Source organism: Homalodisca vitripennis, chromosome 3 (assembly GCF_021130785.1).
Source record: "Homalodisca vitripennis isolate AUS2020 chromosome 3, UT_GWSS_2.1, whole genome shotgun sequence".
Lineage (NCBI taxonomy): Eukaryota > Metazoa > Arthropoda > Insecta > Hemiptera > Cicadellidae > Homalodisca > Homalodisca vitripennis.
In genome coordinates this window covers 82839248-82856056 of record NC_060209.1, presented here as the reverse complement: position 1 = coordinate 82856056, position 16809 = coordinate 82839248, and positions in this window count along the sequence as shown.

The window sequence follows — 16809 nt, the reverse complement described above, 5'->3', positions numbered from 1 at the left end:
TATATATATATATATATATATATATATATATAAACAATATACAATATACAAATATATAAACATACTCATTTCACAAGAACATATTGTATACACAAAATTTAATATGTTAGGAAAATATTATTGTGGCTGTAGTAACCAACAGCTTACCGCTTTTCATTTTGATTTCAGCTTTACATTTTTATAAATAATATAAAAATATTCTTACCTTTATCTAATATGTTCTGATATTAAAAATTTCTTTAAAGTTTTTGGCCGTATAATTTAACACTTTTAGACCACAGACTCCTCTTATTTCACTTGGAAAAGCAGGTAGAGATCAAATTGGTATCTAAAAACTTAATAAGTATTTACGTCATTTTCTGGGATTTTGTCTGACTATGTCATATTGTACTATATATACGTATATGCCATCAATAAAATTCATCATAACAGATCTGTTAAACATAAGGCAAATTAATATTTCAGTGAGACCGTACATTTTAATCAACTTGTATGCTCTCAAAAGAAGACTTCTGACTATCCTTTGTACTCGTATAGCTAGCTCTTTGTACCTAGCGCAACTCCATGGTCTTCGTACCTTCAATAAAAGAAAGAACAAGGGTGAGTCTAGTTTGTCTTTCAATGCTAACCCTTTGTGCATTACAGGTTTGGCACAGACGGTGCTCCAGTTTCAACGCTGGTGTGTATTGCAATGTACCATATAATTATTATAAACATTTTGTTAATTTTACAAATAAAATACTTAACTAGCGATGTTGAAAAATTAGAGATAACTGTAAAAGGAGAATGTTTACCTGCTATAATGTTAACCACAGTAGCCACGAGTAACGTAGCGATAGACATGTATTACATAAAACTTAGTAATAATAAATGCTTGGAGAACGTATACTTTATCAAATTTTCCGATACTCCAAATAATAAAATACAATACCACATGTCTTTTCATTTTAAGTGTTTTTTGACGTACTTTCGGAAAGCTTTTGTTGTTATCGTTTGCTCTGTTATTATGCCTGAATTTACGTAATTTCTCAAAGTAAATTTAAAAATCTGATTGCTTAAATTATTTTGAATTTTAAACTATTTATTTGTTTTAACCATACCATTTGATGATTTAAATTTAATTAATGCAATTGAAGCTGTTGTTATTTCTTTTAGTCATAAATTAATTATGTGTGTTTCGTTTTCATTCGAAACTCCCATAATTGCAGCAAATAATTACTAAGCATACTAACCTAAGCTTATACTAGGGATTTTAATTTGAAAACTAAAGAAACGAAAAGAAATAATCAAATAATTGAATGAAGTTGTAAGATGACAGGTTTTACGTTATTTAGTGTGATTTTTTTGCAACTGGGGTATTATCTCGGGTTGGTGTAAATTTAATAACAGCCTATATTAGCATAACTGGTCCTAATCTGGGACGCATGTAACCATATATCTATTAGAACGATCCTAAAGGTGTGCCAGAAGGGATGTTCTATGTCTATTCAGGCTCTGCTCCCGTCTATACAATTTTAGACATCTACAATTCTTACCAATATGGAGTATTTACTATCTGACTACGTTGTTATTCAGCAACCCAAATCAAAAATCAAGAGTGTAAAGCTAGATGCTCTAATTTGTCTTTGTTTAAAGTTAACTAAACAAACAAAATCCTGCAACATTTACATGTCGGGGATATGTAAATATCAAACGTCTCTAGGTTGTACGCATATTCCACTTAAAATAAAAAGCATAGCGAATAATAGCACAATCAATACATAACGCTCCAGTGTTAGACAACTGCTAGACTACGCGTGTTTAACCTATACAGAGGGAAAATTCGTAACAACTTTAAGGGGATTTCACATCTTGCCCCCCGAAATATAAGGTACGTCATACCAAGTTCATCCTGGTTACTTCAAGGGTGTGCCTATAGCAGATCGATACAAAATCTATATTTGAAATTAAAATGAAATGACAATTTTTAGGCCGAGTTAGGGCTGTTTTAGCCCTCTCTTCCCCTCAACCACAAGATATTTATGCACCCTCGTGTAAACAACACTAGTAAAATATACTTACAAGCCGAAGAACATAATAAACAAAATTGAAAATGAAACTGAGCTATACAATATTTATGAGATGACATTAACATTACACAAATACGATTAAAGCTGAAATATATTCAGTTACTAACTTACTAAAAAATATAGATTAAACGAATGGTAAATTAGTACATGAAGTATGTTCAAACAAAATTTATTAAAACTTAGTTATATTCAATTGATCAATACAATTATTGCTACATTTCAAACAGTTATTATACTTAAAATAATGTTGAAACCTACTCAATCAACCATTCATGCCACCCGCCTACACGCACTCCACGGGCTCCGACCACCACCCTTCCCGACCCGCAACATGTCCTTGACCATCTCACGGAAGAGGGTACGGCTCTCAATTTTTGAGATACTGTCATAGAGCGAATTCCACGGACGGCATGCTTGAGTAGTAAACAACGTATTAAAAACTAATGAACGCTGGACAGGAATAGCAAGTATAGAACTTCACCTACGCGAGGATCTTTCACTCATATCAGATATGAAACTAAACTTCTTGGACAGGTTACTAGGGAACTTTGATTTTATGATTGAATATAAAAGTTAGAGTATGATAATCTCGCAGTTGCTGAAGCTTCCGGAGAGATAGTTGTTAGAAATAAGGAGAAATGTGTTCCGCACGGACAAACAAAATAAATCTGGTACAATAGTTGGGCTTGCTGAAGCCTTAACAGTCACGTCGTTTATCACTATGTAACAGTAGTTAAAGTGTGGAAACACAAGTCTTAACTAGCATAATTTTTCCTTTGAGTGGCAGGTATAGAGTAAACCGTTTAAAACTGTAAATGCTGGGCAAAAACTCTGTTACAAGTTACAGATACTTGAGTAGTCTATTACACATGTGTGTTCATAACTAGTCCAGTGTTTAATATTTAACCTTCGCTTACGACCATTGAACTTTGGCTACCACGTAGCCTATTATTCAGAAAATGTGGAATATGTACACTATTTTCTAAAAGAATTATCCTTAGGCATTTTGAAGCTCACTGATTCACCATCTGAATTTCACAACAATGCACAGGTTAATCATTAACCCAATGACGCCAAACAGTGGGTTTATTAGGATTAGGATATCCACTGTTCATAATACCACTGACATTTTTTGTACCTTTTGCGATTTAGACTGGACTTCTGACCGGTCCACCTAAGGCATGTTCTGCCTGTCCTTACTAAGAGTAGCCTAATTTTGCCCACGATCACAGTTGATTTATCCGAACACTCCAATTAATAAACTTGGCATTAAAAATATCTAGTGGAATATGAGAATGAAATCATTTGCAGTATATTTCTTCTGCAATAAATAATGTTTTATATTGATCATAACAATTCTTAAAAGGTACCATACTTATAAACTATGGCATATGTGCTGCGAAAGAATTTTCGAATTATTAAAATCGCTTCAGTAGAAACCAAAATTTAATTATCGAAAGAAATTCAAAATGTTTAGTATGCAATGTGGATACTTAACATTCGCACGTAGATTCGGCATCTTCATTTTCAACAAAGACGTGGAGGTTCACTTTTTCTCAGATGACATCTCTCAAAAGGTACCAAGCATTGTGGTATACATTAGGATGAAGTTCATCATCTGCGAACCATTTGCTCCAACAGGGAAATCTCACTACATCCCTTATTCCTACTATTGCCTTAGAACCCTGTGCTTTCCAGCACGGGGTACTGGAAGCACGGGGTTTAAGAAACACAATAGCCCAACTTGGAAATTCAATAACAAACAAGGTGGAGGCTTAAAGTCGGAGAGCAAAACTAATACAGAAGCCAGATAGTTCTTTCTCTGTAAACTATAGACTAAACTGTAACTTTCTCTGTAACCTTATTCCATTTCCATTCTCAGTGGCCCGTGCGAGAATCCTATCAAATATAATTAGGGTGAGATTCCGTACATTACAAGATCGATAGTACTGATCAAAGGTGCTGAGGTTTATAGAGAACAATTGCACTAAGGGGTATGTCTGACTTAGTTCCCAATAGATGGGCCGTGTGACCACCGGTTTTCCCAGAATGTTTATTTATTTGTTTTATACGTAATTTATATTTTTTTAAGCTGGCCAATCTCACTCAAAATTTTAATCGGTACAAAGTTGTATGCGATTCGGCTCCTTTTTACGGAACTTGTGGTCAGTGTCACACATTTGAACTTTAAAATTAGTTCATGAAGATGTTGACCATTAATTTTTTGTTTGTGATTACCTGTACATCCAAATGAATCTTCAATGCCAGAATGGTTGGATATTTTATGTTTTGGAATTATTTTCAACAACGTCTGCGTGAACTACTATACGAATTACATACGTTGTATTATTCAGAAAATAAGGGGGCCACGGGCCTGTACAGAATCTTATGAAACAGAATAAGGGGGAGAGTCAGTACAGTTCAAGGTAGATGGTAGTGATAAAGAGTGCTATGGTCACAGGATTCAGACCTACTCAGGACTTTGCTATCTTAGAGTCCAACGTCATAGACCCCATGGCAGTCGACACTTCCAAGTTTCATATCAATCCATTACACCGTTTACAGATCGAAGCATACTCGATATTTAACCACACTGAAATGGATTTGTTTGTTATTAAGGGCACGACAAAACATTCTTAATGTTGTGCCATTGTCCGTCTTTACGTGAGATAACTCTTGATAGGAAGCTCCTAGACACTTGAAACTTCGACAAAGGAAAATCTCTGTTGAATTTGGTGTCAAAATGTCAATATAAAAATACAATTCTAACTTTCTTACATTGGTTTTTTGGTAACCATAGTACAAAAGAGAAATTGGCATATTAATCAAATTAGTTAACATATTGATTACCAGCATTTGCACATTAAAAATAACAAAACTACTTTGTTGGATTTGTTTATATGGTTTGTATTATTACCGTCAATACTTCGTTGTATCGTTTTATTAGTAGTAAATTGTTAGTAGTATCGTTTTATTATAGTAATAAATAACATTAATATTATTGACATTAAATACTTGTGTAATTAGTGTTGTACTTTGTTCCTGCAAGCAAAGTGACAAATCTCTACTCGTTCACTTCTAGTGGCAGGAGTTACGGCACACCGACACACCGACTGGTGTAATTACTTCTGCCGACATGCGACAAGAGATACAACCCGGAGACATGATACAGCGCGACAGTGAGGGAGACAACGGCAGGACGATGACACAATTGAGTTAGCTTTCGACAATTATTAGCGGATCAACACGTGTCTAACACGGCTCAATTTGGTGTAACGAGCGGCACGGCGCTGATAGCGCGTAATGAGACGAGGCCCCGGGCGTCGCGGCGCGGGCGGCACGGGCGGCACGGCGGGTGCTGGTGCTGGTGCTGCGGCGGGCGGTGAGTCATGCGTCTTGGCCCGATCTTGTGTGGCTGGGTCTACATTGTCTTTCTCGCTATCAAAGATGAATCCTTCGTCATCTTTAGTAATGCAAAGTAAATTTGGTTCGGCAGTGCTGTATATATAACGAGCCATTCATCTCACGTCCCTCAATATAAAATAATGCAAGTTAGGACGTTACTTAGTCCTGTGGTTTTAACAGCACCGTTGCACAAACTGAATTACACTATTTTACAACTTAAACTTTTTTTTGTAAAATTGTGTACAGTAATAGTAGGTTGCAAATTATAGAATAAAAACACCTACAAATCCATTATAAAAAGCTATATTAGCCACCAGAAACATATTTAATCATAAGTTTGAGATTTATTAATGATAATGGTGGGATTAAAGCAGCATTAAAATGTTTTATTTTATTCTTAATTTTATGTCTGCTCTAATACTTCATTATGTATTTTTGTTTCTTAGATACTGCAGTAAATAATCTTGTTTTGCCTCCCTGAAACTGTTTTTATTTTTAGTTCTTATACTTTTGAAAATGTTTTCTACTCGATACGTGACAGCGTCTATTGTTCCCTTAGTTAGAATGTATATTTATCCTCAATTTTAATTTGTTATTTCACTTTCGTTGTTGCTATAACTGTTTTGGTTATAAAACATGTGCAGATTTTAAAATAAGTAAATATTTAACTTTTTCCAGATCAATATTATAATTTCACAGGTTAAGAAATGTTAAACTGATTAATTCATGCTTACAACCAGAACTTAATCTAAATTATACATTACAATGTTATACCGTATTGTATTTTTTACCGTCACAAAGATTCGATCTTTTATACTTTTAATATTTGTTTAAAGCAAAAGATTTAGGAGTATTACATATCCTACAATCAAACTTATAATGAAAAATGTTTGTCTCTACTAGAAGGTCTTAAAACGAAGTATGTCTACTAAAACAATGCCGTTTTCCACTAAAACAATTAAACATGAATATGTAAATGAAAATTTTGACCAAAGGTTACGAAGTGAATTAATTGTTTTAAATTGATGTAGAATGCCTTATGAATCTTCAAGTAAGTCGTGTTTATTTAGTTGAAAAATGAGATATAGGCTACTCCATTATGGTTATTTCTTCATGAACGATGCAGCATACAATTACAGTTAACACTATCTTGAGTGCATTAAGATTTACTTACACAACATAATATGTAAGGATAATACGATTTCAGACATTTTCCATTGTTATACGTTACACAAAACATACGTATCGAGCATTGAAATCTAGCTTCTTCCAAAGATGTAAAAATCTGATAGACTCACATATTAATATAATGTGTAGGCCTACTTGACGATATTTTGCAGTAATAAATATTTCAAGTGTTAAGTTGTCTATTTTACGTTTAAGGCACATGGAAACAATTATTTAACAGCTTCATATGATTTTTTTTAATTCCTTGGAGTCCTGCAGTAGACGGGGTTTAAGATTAGATTAATCGTGATGACTATTTTTTTTTTAGTTTTAACAATGGATGACTAATGATGAATGCAAAGATAGCAACATTTTCATGAACGTTTAGTGTTCGTGGTAACATCACCTTTTACAAACCACAAAACACAATGGTGGGTATAGGTAGCCTAAATTAGTATAGTATCATTCATGTTTAAATGATCAACCTGGCCATTTTATGTTCTCACTTATAGAACAACGTTTCTGTTCGCTTTATCCGAGAACCTGATAACTGCCTATTTTGTGTTCGTAATTATTGCAATAAGAAAAAAGAATAGTATTATTCTAAGGTTGAATTACTAACTAAACTTGCCTCCGTAAAAATATTAACAGTTTACAAAATCCTACGCAAAATAGAATTATTCACCGATGTATTGAATGAAAGTTGTATTAAAAAAATATATTAATACATAAGGGATATTTTTATTATTTTCAAATGTATTATTCCAAGCGATAAGTTTTTTTTTTCAAAATGATATAACTTATGCAGTGTTAAATTGAGTAACTACACTGATTTATAGCAACATGGTAATGATTTTCATATAAAAAAATAGTATAATAATCTTTACTTTGACTGTAACAAGCAATTTTTAATAAAACAAGCCCGAGGAGTAGAGAGCCGCGCTCCACGCTGTGCCCGCGGGCGAGGCGGAACGTGCTCCTGCCTTCCCCAAGCGCATGATTTTTACTCTATACACCCAATTTAAGCAAATGATGCTCAGCTATTTTTTGCCTGTTGTATCCTGGATGTGCTTTTTCCGAGTGGCACGATCGGCAAGGCAATGTGATTTGGTTAGGCTCGTTGTTCTCGTTACCCGGAACACATCTCGCAAACGATGGCAAAACGACGCTCACATTGCTCGATGCGGATTGGGTATCAGATTTGCTTAGCTGTGTGATCGGAAACCATAATTGGAGCCAGGCTTGTTTTATTTTTACCTAAACGACAATCAACGTTTCACAGTGTTGTACCTTTTTATTACACACAAACATAATTGAAGTTTAGTGCATCCTGTCAAACTGAGGTAATTGAGAATTAATAATTTTAGTTTTAAATTGGTAAAATTAACATATTTTATAAGTAGTATAACTACTATATACCATAAGCAAATTGACAATTTTAGTTACTTCAATTATTGCTAATATTTTGGTATTGCAATTGTAGTTTCATAAAAACATGAAGAACGAATTTCAAAATTCAATATCTGAAACCCAGATAATTAAACATACAATCCTACAAACCGCACTCATTATTGTTTTACGCTCATTCCACGAAGTAAAAAATAGCATGAGTTTTGTATGAATCGTAATTCTCTTACTTAAACATTAATTTACATTTTGATATAGGCCTATAAAGAAACACTCAAAGACAGTAATTAAATTATACAATGAACCTTTGAATATTTATAGTAATGTTACGTAGGTTTATTTAGGTAGGCGCTTATACTATTACAATTTCAATTCACAACATCATTTTGAAACGTTAATAAGTTTATCGAGAGGAAACATTCATCCCAAAGATCGTTTTAAGTGAGAGAAATAATGCGTCATGGTATTTGGTTTCCAATTCAAATTAAATTGCAATTTTCAACCGGATTGACAAAAACTTTCATAGTTTATGTTTTGAAGGTTTGTTGGGCATGTAAATATGAAGTTTTCATCTTATTTAATTCATGCTAATTTGAGTTAACTAGAAATTTAAATAAACGTAAGTTATCTAATTTTAAAATAAACGGATAAATAGATCAATTTTTTGTGGATTCAGAAGATTTCATGATGTATTATAATAATAACCAATAAATATTTATAAGTAGTATATTAATTATTAAATACATACATACGTGAAAAGCTCGGACAGGTTCGATTTTTGACACCGACATTTGTTAAATATACTTAAATATAAATATGAGTCTGCCAACCGAGCGAGGGGTAATTAATTAAGGTATTTATTTTGGAAAATAAACTATTCCACAATCGAATTCTAAGGATTATTTACCACATCCAGTTTGTAAGTCATCTGACTATGTGAACCTGGGTGTGGGTGCCTTGGAGTCCATCACAAAGATTACTACACGTTTGCGCACACAATAGATTGTAATGCGCTTCAGAGTGAAGGTGTAAAATATATACCTTTGAAGAGCTGTTTTTGACCACAGAAGAAATAATTGGTCTTTAAAATCAACAGGAGAACTAAATGTACTATACGTGTTTAATGATTATTTTTGAAGGGTTGACATAATGCGTAGGTATCAAAGAAATAACCAAGCGTTTAAAACTTCAACCGTAATAATATTAATTTACATTTAACTTTAAACTTTAAAATACTTTTCCATACTCTTTAAAATGAATAAACAACACGTTATTGTTATAAATAACGTCGTTTAAAGTACATTTTTTACAAATACATATTCCAGTATATGTTGCAAATAAAAAATAATCTCATGTAAATCTACGCCTTAAACCAATTAAAGCTTCTATTTTATAGTCATCTTCAATGGATTTTAAAAGCGCCTCTTTTTCTTAAGAACATATATTTGGCTCCTTTTGAAAGCAATTCCTGCTCACTGCATGTACCCGTGATTTATTAGAATTTCTTAGCGTCGGCCATTAAAAATCTTTGATGCCGACTGCGATGCGTGAAGAAGTTCACACAACATCCGACAGGTGCCACTAGCAGCGCTCGACGACCCGTCAGGCAACGAACACTGGTGGCCGGATATGGAACTACTGCCCCTGCCTACTTCTCCCATTCAGGGGTTTGATTGTTTAAAACCTCCGCCCCTAATTATTATTCTACTCCCAATAATCTCGGGGCCTACTAGGTAATGATTTTTCTCACTTCCGTTTATTACGTTAGCATACCAATTTAAATCCTTCCACCAGCTAAAATTAATTTTAATTAGAATGTATTTATTGCACTATAAATTTGCTCAGCTGTTGATGTGGATAGTAATTGTTTAAAATTAGTAGCTATGTTATGTTGAAACAAAAACAAAAATTGCGTGTTTTAGTGTTACTACACAACGTCGTAAACACGTTCAATTGCATCCTTGTTTTAAAAATTATTCACAACTCAATCAGTCAATCGAATTAAAGCTGGTAACATTTTTCAGAAGTAACATTAATTTTTATAATATGGTATGGTAGTATGATAATTTCAGTATGCCATAGTCTACTAATAATTAATGGTTTTCTCAGTTCTTACTTAGTTTGAAATACAAGGTCTAACCTTTGTACAGATTCATTTTGTAATTGTTATTAATAAATTAGCAACTCTTTATTATGCATTATTTGCTTGAAAGGTTTACACAAATCTACATAAATAAAATAAAATTAGTTCAGTATTTCTAAGTTTAAACATTTTATTTATACACTACAATTTTAGTGTTAAACGAGAAGTTTAAGCTTTAGTTTAGGAAAAAAAGTTTAAACCACTCTAAGAAAGCAGTTATTTATTATGTCACTACTTTACTGTCTTAATTCCATCACATAACGTTCCATAATTGCAAATTAACTTTAGCAATTGCTTTTTTAAATGAGATAGTTATATGAAGTAGGTAATTTGAACGGAACCACTTTGCCTCAATGCCTCAATTTGTGTATTTTATTCAAAAATGTATGTTTATTAAGTAACTAAATCTATTTCGAATGACAGGCTAAAAAGGATTTTGTAAATTCTCTGCAAAGACAGTAAACAAATGTGGTGTTTTTTTAATATTTCGAGTTTATACATTGTACATATATATATATATATATATATATATATATATATATATATATATATATATATATATGGGTTTGTTTGTAATCTTTCAAAAAACTGTATTTAATACAATCTAATAATGATTACAAAAATATGTTCCTATAACTAGACCGGGTCTTCACAGTGATAGTATACTATCAGCCATGTATAAGTATATATAGCCTACATTAATGACTGGTAACATCGTGAATCGCGACTTAACCTCTTTGTTTACATTCCCAGTTATCAATAGTGGGTCACTGTTCTCCTGAAAATGAAAAGAGGAAGATAACTTATCGGACTTTCTTTCCTTAACCTCTTTAGCTGGTTTACGACGACGCAAACATTAATTTCACTTTAAACTTCGTATCTATGTCGTTAGAGTCTGTTCTCAGAAATAACTAACAGGATATAGGTAGTGTGGGTTATTATTTAACATGAATTTTATTTGTTTTGGTATTTCCCATTAATTTTTTTACATTAAATCGCAAAATATTTTTAATTTTGTAAAGAAACCCCCTAACTCCTTACAAATGTATAAGACATTATTGTGTAAAAGTCAAAATGCCACATGTAAAAGCTATGCTCAACGAATTGTAAATATTCATGTGGCAAATCTACAATCATAATAGTACTTCTTTCAAGTAAGGCCTATGAAATAATGTTTCTCTACACATACGAGATATTTGTGTATATACAAACGGTCAAAATACTAAAGGAATAGGGCCTATTAAGTTACCACTAACAAAATGAATGAATATATAGCCTACCTGAATCACGAAAACGTATGCATTAAAAGACGTAGGAAATCTTACAATGTATGATTGTAGCCTATTTTCAACAGTCTATAATATTAACAACATTCTGTTAGTTTGAAAGGATAGACGAGTAACGTTTTTACTGCTGAATACCCCATAACTTTTAATGTTGTAATTTATAGGCCTATTCGTTTTGTGTGTTGATAGTAATTTTAGATTTTTATAGAAAAGGAGATTATACTATTCAAATTGATAACATTTGTAAAGATAGGTTGTACTCATTTTATAAATATGTAAATTATGTTCGGGTATGAAGTAATTGTTTTACGTTAAAAGTGCTACTCCAGGTGCTGTTCTTCTTGATTCTTTTAAATTATATCACGATTAAAGTTACGATATGACTTTATATACAAAACACGATTCAGTAAATTTTTAACTGGGTACTTCATTTGCAACTTTAAATAGAAGCTGTAGATTAATATTACCTTCGAGTAGGCTACGTATCCAGATCGCAATACTCAAATTAATAAGAATGGTTTATTTCTAACATTTTATAGTAGTCCTTAATAATAGGCCTTCTATTGTTTTATAGATTGTACCTCACGAAGCTACATCACTGTAAAAACCGATAAAATTGGGAAGAGTAGTCAAAGTTTAAATACTTTTATTTTATTTATTAATAATGTTCAAATGTATAATACAAACTCTTGTAAATATTAATTAGGATTTAGTTCCCTGAAATAAATTTAAAGGAAAATTTAATCAAATTATATTGTTTTCTTGGCAACAAATTATTAATAGCTCAAATACAAGTTTAAGTTTTTAACACATGATCGATTGCCAACATAGTACACAAATCCTGTAGTGCATGGCATACAGGAAATCGTAGAGGAAAAACAAAATAGGCCTACCCGTCAGCAATAATCTAATAATAATAATAACGATCATACAGTAAATACGAGTATGATTTCAGTATATACATTTTTAAAAGTTTATTAAGGCTCATGCCAACTATTGTGAATGTATTGTCTAGTTTTCACAACCAAAGTACTATACTAGTCAAAGAGGGGTGATTTTTAAATTGTATACTTGAAAAAGTAACGTTATAAGTGAAAAAGTTCTTACACCATGTTTACGTGTGGGCTAATTATCATTAGTACTCATATTGAAAATGAGCTGTTCTAATGTCAAGTCGATTGCTCTGTTGGCCACAAGAGAAGAAAAGATAAAACAAAGAAGCCGCAATAAAACAACCGCTCGAAGCGCGATCCTACGGCCAGGCATGGTACTACCATCTTATGCAACATTACCGAATTCTGTCGACTGGTTTCTATTTACTGTCAGACGTCCAGTTTCAAAATTGTCTTTGGTCGCAAGTTTGTAAGTTGAATGGTGGCGCTATCTGGTGGTACAAAAGGCAATGTCTTGTGGCAGCCTCTGAACGCTAAATAAATTTGTAAATAAAATTCTTCTTGGCAGTATAAAGGCTACTGAGTGTTTCACACAACTGTGTATACACACAAAGTTAGGTCATCGTATCTAAATGGAGACGTTCTTTTGTAAATGGTTTAAACCTGTGACGACCTGTTGCTTATTGCCATTGCACCATTACTACCAGTACAGCAGTTGTAATATGGTATCGAAGCAGACAACTCAAAGTTGTGTCAAATGTAAAAACCAAATCAAAAGTTTACCTAAACTGTTACATGGATTCTCAAGTAGTTTTCCCTTCATTGACGGGTTGTTAGACATTACAAGTAATTATTTCTTAACTCCTTTGTACACATTTTGGAACCTGTAGCTAAAAGCTCAGTATGTACTAGGAATTTGGGTTTAAATAAATTAAGTCATTTCTGCCATTAACTAGATACAGTCATATTAAAAGATTGTATGACTTAAAGCAAACATTAATCCTATCAAAGGTTGCTGAAATGATGTTAATGTGATTTAATCAAACTACATTTATACACAAATGTTCTCAATTATAAAATTAAATTTTTGTTGCATTTATATATGATTTATCGCTTAATTACTTGAAATTTGTCATAATAAATTGAGAATTACTGAAACTTTTAAGATAACGAAGATTTCGTTTTGATCTTAAATTAGGCATTAATAAGTAGAATAGTTTTTGATTATTGAGATTCTCGAAGTAATTTGATTCTTTTTAGAACATAATTCACACGGATAAATAGACAATTTAGAAACAAAGTTGTGGTACCCAACACAATTCTTGAAATTTGTTATTGAAAATAATTCGTTGATTTATCATACAGGTTAGACCATCCAAACTAAAAGGGTTTATGCTAGTTAAAACTTAAATGTCACACCAAAATTTTAATGAAAACAATCACAGCAGACCTTTTAAGGAAAATCCTTGAAAGGTGTTGATTGTTCTCTAATAGTTTATTCGCCTTTATTTTTGCTCTAATAACATAGGTATAACTTCAACATATTTCTTTGCAGATTAAGCCTTATGAATGCTTTTAATACCGTTTGAAGTTTACGTATAGTACACAGAAATAGGATGTAAAACAAACCTACTTTATGGATATTTATCTTAATTCAGTTAAACAAGGCCTATTATTTACCGCCAAACTTGACAGTAGTTACCATTTGGACTTTTATAAATGAACTGATTTAGTTAAATCAAAGTGTAGCCACCTTTAATGTAGTCATTTAAATGCTAGTTAGTACACAATGTCCTGACTGGTTCAGAATTGTAACTACGGGCTATTTCGTCTACAATTTAATTAATTAACGTCTTGTCCTAAAATAAACAATAAAATATTACTGAATAACTATACATTTTTTACTGTGGGTGACTGCCCCGGCAATAGAGCTCAGATTCACTTTACTCCTTTGTAGGCGTTAAGGATGGAAAAAAAATATATCATATTGTATCATCCTTAGATAATAACAGTAAATAACCTTTCTGTATTTTAGGTGGCCTGCGACTTCATACATAAATGATAAATTTAAAGTAAATTCGTCTAGGATGTTGGGTGTTGTAGACAGTATAACTTGCAGCCAGTATATTTTAAAATTTATTTTAATTTTTTTTTTTTAATTTCTACCATTTTCTACAACAGTTTTATCTAACAATAGTGTAAGAGATGCATAACAAAAACTAACAATCTGTAACTACACTAATATAAGCACAAGGTTAACTGCAATAACCATACAAAAATCGTATACAGACACAATTTGTATAGATTAATATAACAATGAAAGATAATACTAATCATTATATTGCTGTCTTACTGCAGCGTTATAATATATAAATCGGAGTAAATCTTTAACATATACATGTTTGTTATTCTGCTACAAAATTCAATAAATATGAAGATTAATAGCAGAAACAATAATTGTAAAATAAAAATATAATGTAAATTACATTACACCTTTTTATTACAATGAACAATGAAGATTATAACCGTGTTATAACGAGTAAAAAATATAATGCTGATAGTGGGTGTACTTTTTACACTCGAATGTTGGATGTGGTTTGAGGTTGGAAGCACAGTGTAGAGAAGTTCTAGCCAAAACAACACATGTTTCTTTTAAATATCTATAGTTATATCTAACAGATGTCCTATACCATGTCTTGAATAGTTTGTGTTTTTTATGTAAAGCACTGAATGTTAAAATATGCGGAATTATGTGCTTAGCCTAATCTGTTATTAAGTCCTGAGTTCAGGGCTTTTTGTAGTTACACAATCACCAAATGTTATGCTATAAGCGTTGTTACATCCAGTAACGTAGCCAATTGGAGTCTACAACCCCCCCCTCCCCCCATAGCAAAACTACAAGGTAAATAGATAGAATAAACATTGCAAAGAATTGATCCACGCTATGGAAAAAAACAGTTGCCAATCAGCTATTTGTGATTGGTAAGACTAACTTTTTAGTGGTTTTACTGGGATTGTTTGATTGGGCGTGGGCATAACATTCAATTCTCGGTCAAACATTCTTTAGATATTCCTGGCTACACCACTTGATAAAAAGTAAAGTAAGAATATTATAGAAACATTGGATTTAATGGACTACACCAACCATTCTTGCGAAAAGGTCAGTCCACTAGCAACTTAAAAGTTTTTCGATCCTTTTGTCACCCTCCATGTCCATCCTTTCTGGTAAAATTATGCACGATTCCCGGAAGAGTTGGAGATGAACGAAGCATGACATTTAAAATCTTTTAGCTAGAAAGGCAGCCAAAATCTTGACGCGTACTTTCCTGTCAGTTTTATTTGGGGGGTTTTTTACTAGAAAATTCATGAAAATGTTTGTAAAAGAGTTGCTATTATACACGTGATCTCTCTTAATAATATAAATTAGGACTCACGTTTTATTCACTTTTGTTACCTACTGCACATGGGGATCTTTTTTAAAGTAAAACACGTACTTGTGGGATAGATGGAAAGCTAAATATTTTACACATATTTACAAGAAATTTCGGGATTGTTCGGGCTCAATAAAAAACACACAAAAATAAAGTGAATGAATACAGAAACGTTCTTTATTTCAATCTACTGGAACGTATGTGAACTTACAAAATAAAAAATCTTACGCAATACAATTATTTTAACCATAGTCTTGTCTTAGTGAAATATTTCAAATTTGTTGTATTGCTTTTTACGTTTCTGTTAATGTAAAACATTACAACAAAATATAAATGGATCAAATTATAGAAATAATTCAACTTCATAGGAAAACATCGCTACCTAGTGGTGTAATAAATGTTAACATTATTATCATCAAATGTGTTATTTCAAATGTGTAAGCAATACGAATAATTATTTTTTAATAGAATTGAATACTGGGTGCGTAAATAATTCCAAAATAATTTCACTGTATATAATACTACAGAATTAAACTAAACATATTCATCCAAAGAATATATTGAATTTCTATCAAAGGATATAAATATTTGCCTATTAGTTAGTGATTTATTTGTAAAAATCGATTGATTTATTATTACATATTTGTATAAAGTAATAGGATAATTGTTTGATCATTTTAAAAAAGTTTTTTGTAGTATTCAGGTAAATTCATAGTTGATTTTGAATCATTAGAAAAATACTGAGCATGAATTACAGAATATTACGTTTGAGGATTTACTAATAAATACGTAATTAGTCTAAAGCAAAGTATTCATGTGGGTTGAAACCGAAACGTGAATACTACGTGTCTTGTTACGTTAGTATTTACTAGACGAATATTGAGAAGATTAATGAAATAATAAGAAACGATCCATTTTATTCGTGGTGTAATTGGGAACTGCTATTTTTAAGAATGTCCAAGTTTTGGAAATGTCAGAAATAGGCCATAAAAGACATAACATTTTGAC